Source organism: Cryptotermes secundus, unplaced genomic scaffold (assembly GCF_002891405.2).
Source record: "Cryptotermes secundus unplaced genomic scaffold, Csec_1.0 scaffold303, whole genome shotgun sequence".
Classification (NCBI taxonomy): domain Eukaryota; kingdom Metazoa; phylum Arthropoda; class Insecta; order Blattodea; family Kalotermitidae; genus Cryptotermes; species Cryptotermes secundus.
In genome coordinates this window covers 1,724,483-1,735,195 of record NW_019726229.1, presented here as the reverse complement: position 1 = coordinate 1,735,195, position 10,713 = coordinate 1,724,483, and the positions used below count along the sequence as shown (strand labels likewise).

General features: G+C 41.1%; 1 protein-coding gene across 7 annotated transcripts in view; it reads left to right on the top strand.

The window, feature by feature from the left end:
- LOC111864021 (diuretic hormone receptor) overlaps positions 1–10,713 on the top strand; it is a 529,565-nt gene that overhangs the window by 253,072 nt on the left and 265,780 nt on the right. The gene's annotated exons all lie outside the window — the stretch shown is intronic.

Genomic DNA, 10,713 nt, shown 5'->3' with positions numbered 1-10,713 from the left:
ATAGCTGATAAAATATTAAACAAAACGCGCTCAGGGCGGAACCCTGTGGTTCACCAGTAAGAATAGGAGATAAGAGAAAAAACTCCTGTAATGTGCGGACAGGAGCTGACCAGGTCGGTGTGTAACTACGGAAAACAACTGTATCGTGGCAGGAGTGGTTCAATAAGAGGCTGTAACGTACTGCAGCAAAAACGTGAGTCACACAGAAGGACAAGTGAACTCGCCCTGCTCCTGTGACAGGACGGTAGATGCGGTCGTGTTAAGTATGTATTTAAAGCATTATCTAAACCACTCGAGAGGCCTCAATGTTGGTATTACCGATGAGAGGGATTTCTTAATTACGCCGTCGAAAATTCCTCAGGTACCCAGCCCCATGACGACTGGTTCAGGCATTCGTGTAATATTAAGGTTAGGTTGCTGGTTCGATTCCCGATGAGACTGGGTTTTCCAATTAACCTAATCCTTCCAGCCGCACTATGGCTCCTGGGGTCTCACAAACCTACAGGCCTCCATGGCCTGTGACGGGGATAGCCTTACTTTCTTTTTTTGATGGATACCTTTACAAAGGTTTTTTTCTTCTTTTTTCCCCTTATAGTTTTTCCTTTCTTCTCTTCTTGTCATCATTCTTCCTTCTTTCTTCAGGCCTTCATTAAATCCTCCTTTCCACATAAGCAAATGCTCCGTTATCCTGGCTGTGACACTGCTGCAGTTCTCCAACGTGCCTTTTTTCTTGCAGACCCATCTATGACGCTGACAGTTGGATTGTCATTATGGATGATTGCCTCCTGCCTTTGTTTCTCCCTGACAAACCGAGTCTTCCGGTCCGCATGACACATCTGTGTTCTGTCTCGTGCAGTTTGGATTTCCCTTTGTTGCGACATGTGTTTCCTTTCCAAATTTCTGACACGAAATACGCCGTACGTGATGTTTGAAACTTGGTTCCATCATAGCTCAACACTTTTATCTCTTACAGATGTTGTCTTTACTGATGTAACAAAATAACCACATTTCTGTTCCCTGGGTCTTGACCGGAATGTTGAGACTCCCGAAACCAGGTGTAAAATATCTCATCGCTCTGCTTTTGTCTTCTAAACAATTTGTTGCACTTTTTCATGGAGAGGTCCTTCCAATAAATCAGTATTATTATGGAAATGAAAGCTTAAATAATTAACATATATGCTCGGGTTCATATTTCGGCTAAAGAAAAATATTTTCTCTTAATAACCAGTAGTGATCTGTGTCCAAATAGCTGCTTATTCGCACCTGAACTCTTAACAGCTCTACAAGAGTTATGTGTACTATTTTAAAAGCACTTAAGAAAACCGGAGACATGTTCTTCCCAACAGTTTCAATTGAGGTGTTACAAGTGACTCTGATTCCAATAGATGATGTGCGCAGACATCTGCGATTTAAATTTGTTCCATAAGAGAACCACGGGATATACTAGAACTAGAATCTTTAGGGACTGTTTGACATTAATAAGTTTAATAATCTATTGCGTAACGCATTAATGTCCGAACATCATTATCATTAGCCAAGTTACTTGCATAGAATTTTACATAGTTTTTATGCTAATGTCCTTACTTGAATGCAAGCACAGCTCATGGAAGAACAGTAACTGCGCAATGTCTAAATCATTTTGTGATGTAGAATATAGGCCACAAATGTAAAAAAAGGAATTATGTTTGAATTAAAATTCCTATCAGCAGTAATTTTAATTTACTTCAGGTAAATCTTCTTTTTACCGGTCACGGTAGCCGAGCGGTCTAAGGCATGTACTGTCTTCGCTAGCTTGGAAACAGGGAACGTGGGTTCGAATCCCACTCAGGGCATGGATGTTTAGTTTGTGTGTGTGCGTTTTTCTGTGTTTGTGTACAGGTAGAGGCCTTGCGACTAGCTGATCACCCGCCCAAGGAGTCCTACCGAATGTGTAAGATCTAGAAAAACCGAAGTGAACGGAGAAGTTCATGGAGGTAGGCCTAGGCCCACTGGGGCTATAGTGCCAAGGGGGGAAAAAAATTTTAGTGCTCGGATAGCGCGTTCGGTACAGCGACTGGCTGCGGGTTGGAGGGCCGAGGAGTCGGAGTTCGAGTTCTGGTAGAAGCAAGATTATTGTCTCCTCCACGTCTTGGAGACCAGTTCTGAAGTCCAGACTTCTGTTCCATGGGTGACAGGGTTTCTTTCTCCGGAGTAAAAGAGGCCGGGGGTGTCAAGCAAATCTCATCTACTACTAGTGTAGAGATCAAGAATACGCAATCTTTATATTCACGCCCCCATATTTCTTCACGGCGCAGCGCTTAATTAGTCAAGCTAAGAGAAAAAAATACCTTTAGAAATCTCTCTTACAGTGGGTTGAACTTTACATATACTTAATATTTTGTAAAAGAAATTTTAAATACAGCAACCTCTGGTGTGGTTTAATGAGGAGACTTCAATGAACTGACTCGATGCGTTCGGATTCGAGTTTTTTTTTTTCTTTTTGATCATTTTTGCAGAACTATTGACGAGTGATCAGCCCGTCACAAGGCCTCTACCTAAACACAGGACAACACAAACACAGTATAAACACATACACATGCCAAACATTCATGCCTTATGTGGGATCCGAACCCAGGATTCCGGCTTCCGAGCGAGCGAAGACAGTACATACCTCAGACCGTTGGACTACCGTGACCGGCGACATCAATGAATCCAACAATAATTTGTGTAAAGGCACTTCAGATTCAAATCACATTAAAGTTAAACGGAACCTGGTTTACACGACCTCCGGTTTTCTTGACCCAAATGAACGTAATGACTTTGTACACTATTATACTTGCATTTTGTAGAAGCAAGGATGTGTTTCAATTTCAGGATATTTTGTGGCCACGCGACACAAATATCACCCGTCACTTATATCCGACTGCGTGCGAAATAACTTTTCACAATCTTCAGATATCTGTTACACCCAATCACAATTACGCTTAAAGTGATCATTTCCCTCTTTAATCACGCCATGTATCGAGTCAAATGTTTTCGACGAAAATTTGGTTCACAGAGCCCCCAAAATTCGCAGCACCGCAGCAACTGAAGCTACTAATTTAGCCATTCCTTTGTCGAGTATTTCTTCCTTCCAGCATTGGTTGTCAGCGTAAAAATTTACATTAAGAATAAAATACAATTTTTCGTAATGCAGGCTCCTATATAAAAGACAAACCTACTGAACACTACAGCATTTCTTCTTACTATAGTAAAGTGATTTAAGTCCACCTTCAAGAGAGACACGATTCAGTGGCTCAAATCTGTAAATGACAACTTAGGATATGACCTTAAAATCTGTTAAGTGTGTTGTTGGATGTAAAGCGAATAATTAGAAATTAGAAACGGAGACGATCAGAGGGACTCGCAACTCACTGTGGAAATTTTCGCTGATCACTTCCGGTCTTATTTTAATGTTCCGTTTCTCCCGATAAGTAAAAATAAAGTTATCCCTGTAACAGGCCGTGGAGGCCCATAGGGTTGTGAGATGGCCGCAAGGTTGTCAGCCTTACGCGCCTGCCGCCCTTTACCCCCAAGAATAATCCAAGAGTATTACTGGAACCCATTCCTGTTAGAGGCTGAGTCGACCCTAGGGCCATAGTGCTGTTGGAAGGATGTCGTCAACTGAAAAAAAAAATCCAATGACCTCATTGGGACTTGAACCCGCGACCTTCCGGCTTGTAGCATAATGCCGCTACCCACTACGCTACCGCGTGCCCCTTCCGTTTCTCCCCGTATTCATAGAAACATTTGCGCTACGCTTTCCGAATTTCTACACCTTTTCTCCATTCTTGACGGTAATGTCAAGTGGGTCATCAAAGTTTCTCGATTGGGATGCCATCCTATTTATATTTTCAAGAACTGCTCTGTGACTTACGCCCCTGTTCTACAGAGAGTTATACCTTTCGTATATGTTAATTAAAATAAACTTGCCTTTCTCTGTGGAAAGGAGTGACTTAGTCCCTCTATTTAGGAAGGACAACTGCACTCTTCTGACAAGCTGTTCAGCTCTTTCATTCTAAAGTAATTCCTATGAAGTCCTTGAAATTAGTAGTCATATTCATCTCTCCTATTCTTTTGATTCGAACTGCACTCATTTCAAAATAAATCTCTTAAATTAGCTTATGTTTGTGGGTTATTTAACGACAAAGCCAGAACCTAGCCTAAAAAATAAAACTAAACAAGTGAAGAATATGAAAAGAATCGGCCGTAGCCTAATCCAGGCACTATTTTATTTCCTTCAGAAGCTGAGGAAATCCAGGGAAAACCACAGTGGGGATAATTGATATCCCAGCTGAGATTCGAACCGATAATCTGCAGCATATGAGTCAAGAGTGTTACCGTTAGGTCAACCCGTTGATCCATATCGAACGTTATCAGTTTAATATCAGACCGCGCCATAGCTCAAGCGGTTAGTCGCGGGCTCCCGACCGCGGCGGCCCGGGTTCGATCCCGGGTCTGGTCAAATGGGATTTGTGGTGGACAAAATGGCGCTGGGGCAGGTTTTCTCCGAGTACTTCGGTTTCCCCTGCCAATCCTCATTCCACCAATTGCTCCACAATCACCCTCACCTATCATCTGGGGCTGGAACAATAGGCCAGAAGTGGCCGCAGTACAAGGGACTTAGTCCCACCCCACTAGCAATAAAGAAAATACTTTAATATTACTTGAATTTCTGCACCGATCGCCATGAAACTCTTTATATACATGTCATGCCATCTGAGGCCATCTCATCGGCGTGCTCCATAAGTCACCGCCATCAGTAATACCAACACTGCAGCCTCCGTAATTTTATTATTTTACTGACTTCATTACGCATACATACTGAAGCTTTCTTTCTTTCTGTTTGCATTAGATACCCAAATTACAATGAAAAGAAAGTGGGCGATTAGTCTCGCTCAGAATTTGTATTCTTACATAGAGAGGAACAAATGAGCATCACAATCCTAACACGCATTACTGTTTTTACCTGCGTAAACAGCAAGTCTTGTTTTCTTTAGTGAGCTAGTGAGGTAGTGACGTGGCATAGCAGACCAGCAGTTCGAAACATGACCTGGGCTCGGAATAATTAGTGAGTGTGCTTTTAAATTAGGACCAGTTGCTTCTTTGTTCAGTCATTTAAACTGCTGAGATTTTAAAGTTTCCGTAACGGTAAAGACCTAGATTGTTTTCGCCGTTTCTGGGTTGTGGCACGTGTTGAAGATGGAAGCAGGGGGTTCCTTCAGAATATTTGGAAGAACATGCTTCTTTGTACCATAATCCATAAGCCCAAAACATGGAAGTTAAGCCGTCGGTCTGTTAATGTGTTTGGAATGTAATACTGTTCATGCAAGGTCAGTGATTCTAACGAAATTCTGGCAGTTCTTCCATGAATGCTTTTGTTGCTATATGATAGGATCTAAATATTAATCGAAACATTTTATGAACTGTGTTTTTAACGAAAATTTCTCAAAAAAAGTATCCAAAATTACTTGAGTACAATATTTTATGAATTATGATTCTTATACATTATGTGTCAAATGTTAGATCACCCATTGCATTCACATGCTTAAAATGTCTTCATTGCTTTTAGCTGCGTAGATATCTGATATTGGATATGAAACCTAAGGGCAAGAATAATGAAATTATGAGAAATCATCCGTTGCGTGGTAACGGCTGCTAAACAACAAATGACCGCAGCAACGTTTAAGCACACAAAAATAGAAGATACAGTTGGGATCCGTAACCCAGCGACGGTTAATAAACACAAACTGAGAAGACTTAGAATGTGCTATAGTGAATTGCAAAATGTGTTAATTAGCGGGAGCACTGTAATTACTTGTAGTTACAATTTGTACTTGTTTGATAAATTCAGTTATCAATACAAACCGCGTTTGTAGTCAATAACGCGTGACAGTATCATTATTCTACGTTATACACATTCAGAAATAAGGTACTTAATGATAGATACCTTCGACTGGGGTAAATTATCGGCAAATATAAAGTTACGTTACTGGTGTCAATGTAATTTGTTTCTCTTCATGATACTTTATAATTCAGTGTGACCTCCTTTCGTAGAGGAGCAAATATAAGCTCGAATTCTTCTGCTATGGTACAGTATATAGCCAACTCTTTGACATACGGACAAGCAGAAGATATCTTACAGACGGCAAGTGCGCAAGCAGAACCGGTATCCTAGCAACACTCACGCTTTGTTACGTTACGCTTATGAATAAGAGATAGTAACGGCTAGAGGAGAATTAGTTCTGCTACCGGAGAAGATTTTTATGCAAAAAAAATGATAATATATTGTTCACTTTGTGTGTGTGCCAGAATTTTTCATGTAATGCTGAATTATTATAAAAACGTACACCTGTATGTTGTGTATTACTTGCGTTCCACACTAAAATTTACGCACAGATGATTTCGTTTCTCGCGGAATAAATGAGCAATAGTTTACGTATGTTCCCCCAGGGCCGATCACGATAGCCGCGCGTTTTAAGGCATGAACTGTCTTCGCCCGCTCAAATCATGGGTTCGAATCCCACTCATGGTATGGATGTCTATGTGTCTTTATTCTGTATCTGTGCTGTCCTGCGTTCAGCTAGCGGCCTTACGATGGGGCTGATCCCCCGTCCAAGGAGTCCTACCGACTCTGTAAAAGATCAAAAAACTGAAAAAGCGGCTAAGGCCCAACAAAAGGCCGTAGAACCATAGGTAGGTAGGTAGGTAGGTAGGTGGGTAGGTAGGTAGATGTTCCACTAGTTCCCTTTGTTCACAGTTTCTAATGACCCCGTTTAAGAGTAGTTTGAGTTGAAAGTTCAGGACAGGCCTTCTAACAAACTTCGCGAAGATCGAACCTTGTCCCGGGTTCGATCCCGGATCTGGTCAAGTGGGATTTGTGGTGGACAAAGTGGCGCTGGGGCAGGTTTTCTCCGAGTACTTCGGTTTCCCCTGCCAATCTTCATTCCACCAATTGCTCCACAATCACCCTCACCTATCATCTGGGGCTGGTACAATAGGCCAGAAGTGGCCGCAGTACAAAGGACTTAGTCCCACCCCACTAGCGTTAAAAAAAAGATCGAACCTTTCACTAAATTCTGAATTGCACTGCACAGTATGGGCATACAAATGAGGCAGTCTACTCTCTTCGCCCGAAATTTAAAAAAATATATATATAATTTGCAGATATTTGTTCGTGTCCTTTGTCAGAAGACGACAAAATGTACTCTGATGTTTTGGACCTTCTTATCTTCCCCCGCTCCTGTGTTTAAGTTCTGTAGCTGGTCAATATGGACGAATATGATCTGTCCCATATAAATCTGAAATTACGCAGAGCTGATATGTAACATAACTTTCGCAGAGCTGGTTGCTCCAGAGACAACGGGAGATGATCGGTTGGAATTTCAGCCTGTACACCGTCTATCCTGAGTGAGACATTTCATAGTGTTCTCAGTACCTCCCGGCAAATGTCGGGATGTTATCACGGTTAGGTGAACAGCGCTTCCTTCCAAACTTGATGTTCGGAATTCATCTGTTGTCTCGTCACATGACGCCGCATAATCTCTGTATTGGAAAGCGTCGTTATAAAGAAAGCAATATTTACAAAACCCCAAAATTTACAGAAATTGATTTATTAAAATGTATGAATTTTATTAAAAATTAATCAACTTCTATTCACAGAAATTGCCCTGTTGATTATAATTGTGTTTAAAGACATGCACAGAACATAAGAATATTTATTTTTTTAAAGAAATGTGAAGGCGACATTCTATTAGTTCGGCAAATTTATAGTTATCAATCTAACACACCGCTCTAAGCTAATCTTCATAAATAAATATGATTTGACTTCTGGTGCCAGCTGAACCAGACAAATTCCCATGAAGGAGGTGCTGAAAATTAAAATTTCAACTGCTGAAAATGCGCTTTTCACTCCTGAAAGCCAATATCTTATCTGCATTAAAGTTGGTACAAATATATCATAAGCACACGCTCTCTCTGCGATTTGAACAGGTTGAAGTTGACAAAAAGAAGTTCTTCTTTAATAACTTCTGATGTCTTTCTTTGTGTGGTTATAATTTAATCGATTTACCCCTTTCATGGCTTGTGATTTTGAAGTGCTAATCCCTTGTGTAAAACCTCTCATAGCTTTGTAGGTTATACATGTTACCTAGTCTTTTTAGATCAGTGATAACGGGGCCCTTACAACGGGCTGAGCATGCGGTTAGGTTATGAATCACGAGGCCTGCGTAAAGAATTTTCTTAAGGAGATATCTACTACTTTAAAGACTGTAGAGGTGATCAGAAATAACTCCGTGATCTGTAGTCCGCAAGCGAAATATACCGACCGCTTGTCGGCGAAGTTAGTGCCAACTTCAGCGGCTAGAGAGTGTTGCGTGGTCAGTGCAACGGATCCCCACGGCTGTTAATCTCGGTTTTCTAGACCGGATTCAGAAATACTATAATAATGAATTTTAAGGGCCTCGGGGGTGGATAGAAAAGGCTCAGCAATGCTTTCAATAGCGCATATCGCCACTGATGGGCCTCCCAGTTCTGCAGAGTAAATATGCTTTATTTATATAACAAGGCACAGCATATCCGAACTATGTCCTTGAACAATGCACCTGTCCTACGTTCTGAGGCCCTTGTACTATCTCAGTGGCGCCTATATGAAAGTTCTTCTCATCTTATCTTACAATAGGAACGTATCTTGAAGTCTCGCTACAAGTACATAGTAAAAATTATTTCTGTTTGCTACACGCGCTTGGTTAAATTTATTTGCCAACAAAGCTCTCTTGTTTACATGCTCGGCTGGGCAGAATTGCTCTGTATTTTATGATATGTTACGGACGGAGTATTAGTGCAAAAATGCTGTATCGACATATGTAGTTCGCTAGCGGATCTACAGCACAATTGTGAAGCAAATTAAATTGCTGCCATGTCCTGAACTTATTAACTTCAGTTATAATACGGCACCGCATTCAGTGCCAGGCCCATCGATTTTCCTCCAGTAATAATTTTCTTCAAAACTCTAAATTTGTGCTCTGTCTTTAAGTTGAAAAACTAAGTCTTTAATACAAAACAAGTAACATTCTATATTTGTTGCATATTTTAGTGCTGAGGTTTTTTTTGGTGGCAATAAAAAGACAAAATAATTATGATCTCACATATAGCAGACCCTTGCTGTATTTCCTCATCAGAATAACATCATGAACGAGACTAAGTCCCTTGTACTGCGGCCACTTCTGGCCTGTTGTACTAGCCCTAGATGATAGGTGAGGGTGATTGTGGAGCAGTTGGTGGAATGCGAATTGGCAGGGAAACCAAAGTACTCGGAGAAAACCTTGCCTCAATGTCACTTTGTCCACCACGAATCCCACATAACTAACCCGGGCCGCCGCAGTGGGAAGCCAGCGACTAACCGCCTGAGCCTTGGCACGGCCATAGCTACACACGGACGAAATGTTTTGGTATTAATATAAACATATTCAAAAAAAATTCTTCACTGAATGTAATATATTTTTTTGTGAACGTGGTAAAAGATAAGTTCACTTAAGAGGCGAATAAAGGAATTCTAATTTTGTTAACCATCTGACTCGAATGATAAGTGCAGAACAACTATTGTTCTTCTTGTTCTTGTAAGGTCGAGATCTTCCAATGACAAGATGAAAAGCGGCGAAGTCCATGAGCAGCATCGTCTGTTACGTAGCAAGTGGACATGTGTGTTCAAAAGAACGCGTTACGCTTTGTCACTGAATAATAAAGTAAAAGGTGAAGTTGTCCATGTGCTTAACTAATTAAACACTACACCATGAAGGCGTATTTAGGAGTGGATGTATAGATCCATATTTTCTTGACCTCTACACTAGTTGGAGGTGAGTAGTCGGCTCCAGGTCCCTACCGCTTTACCCCAGGGGAAAGAGCCCCGTATGTCCATTGGATAGGAGATTGGGTGAGCCCCAGAGCCGGTCTGGACGACGCGGAGAACAGAAAATTCTTAACACTATCGGGACTCGAACTCCGACCCCTTGGTCGTCCACTCCGTACTCAGTCGCTATACCGACTACGCTGTCATAGCACCTTGTCACTGAATAATACAAGGCTTAAAATTCGAAATGTTACCGTCGAAATCACCGTATTCAGAAGCGTCTAATTCGAGTATCATGCTTAAGATTGGATGTCTCGCTTGAATTCTTATAGGTTTTCCTCAGTCACACCAGGGAGAAGCTGGGATATTGTGTTAAAATATATCACGATTATTTTTCAGAAGTGTTTTAGTTGAACACAATTTAGCACGTTTGACACCAAAAAGTAATTAAATAACTTAAGAGCTTAAACACAAGTTGTAACTTGTTCATTCCTGGTGCATTGTGGGATAGGATGGCCACTAGAACTGTTTCCTTCTACGTATAGAACATGGCATAAAGGTGATTGAAAACATAAAGTGATGACTTGAAAGGATTCTGACGATGATGTATGCTGTACAGAAGTATTAGGCTTATTTTGGACTCTATCCGTCGTCTGGTTTGTCTTAAGGCGCGTCCACATTACTCGTGCTCGTGTGACTCGCTATGCTCGCGAGTAATGTGGACGATATGACAAGTCACGAGACAAGCAAATTTTTATTTTTAATTTAAAAACTATAGTTAATAAATTAAAATACGACTACGTCCTATACACACTACGAGTAAATATATGGGCCCTCACATTAAGAGT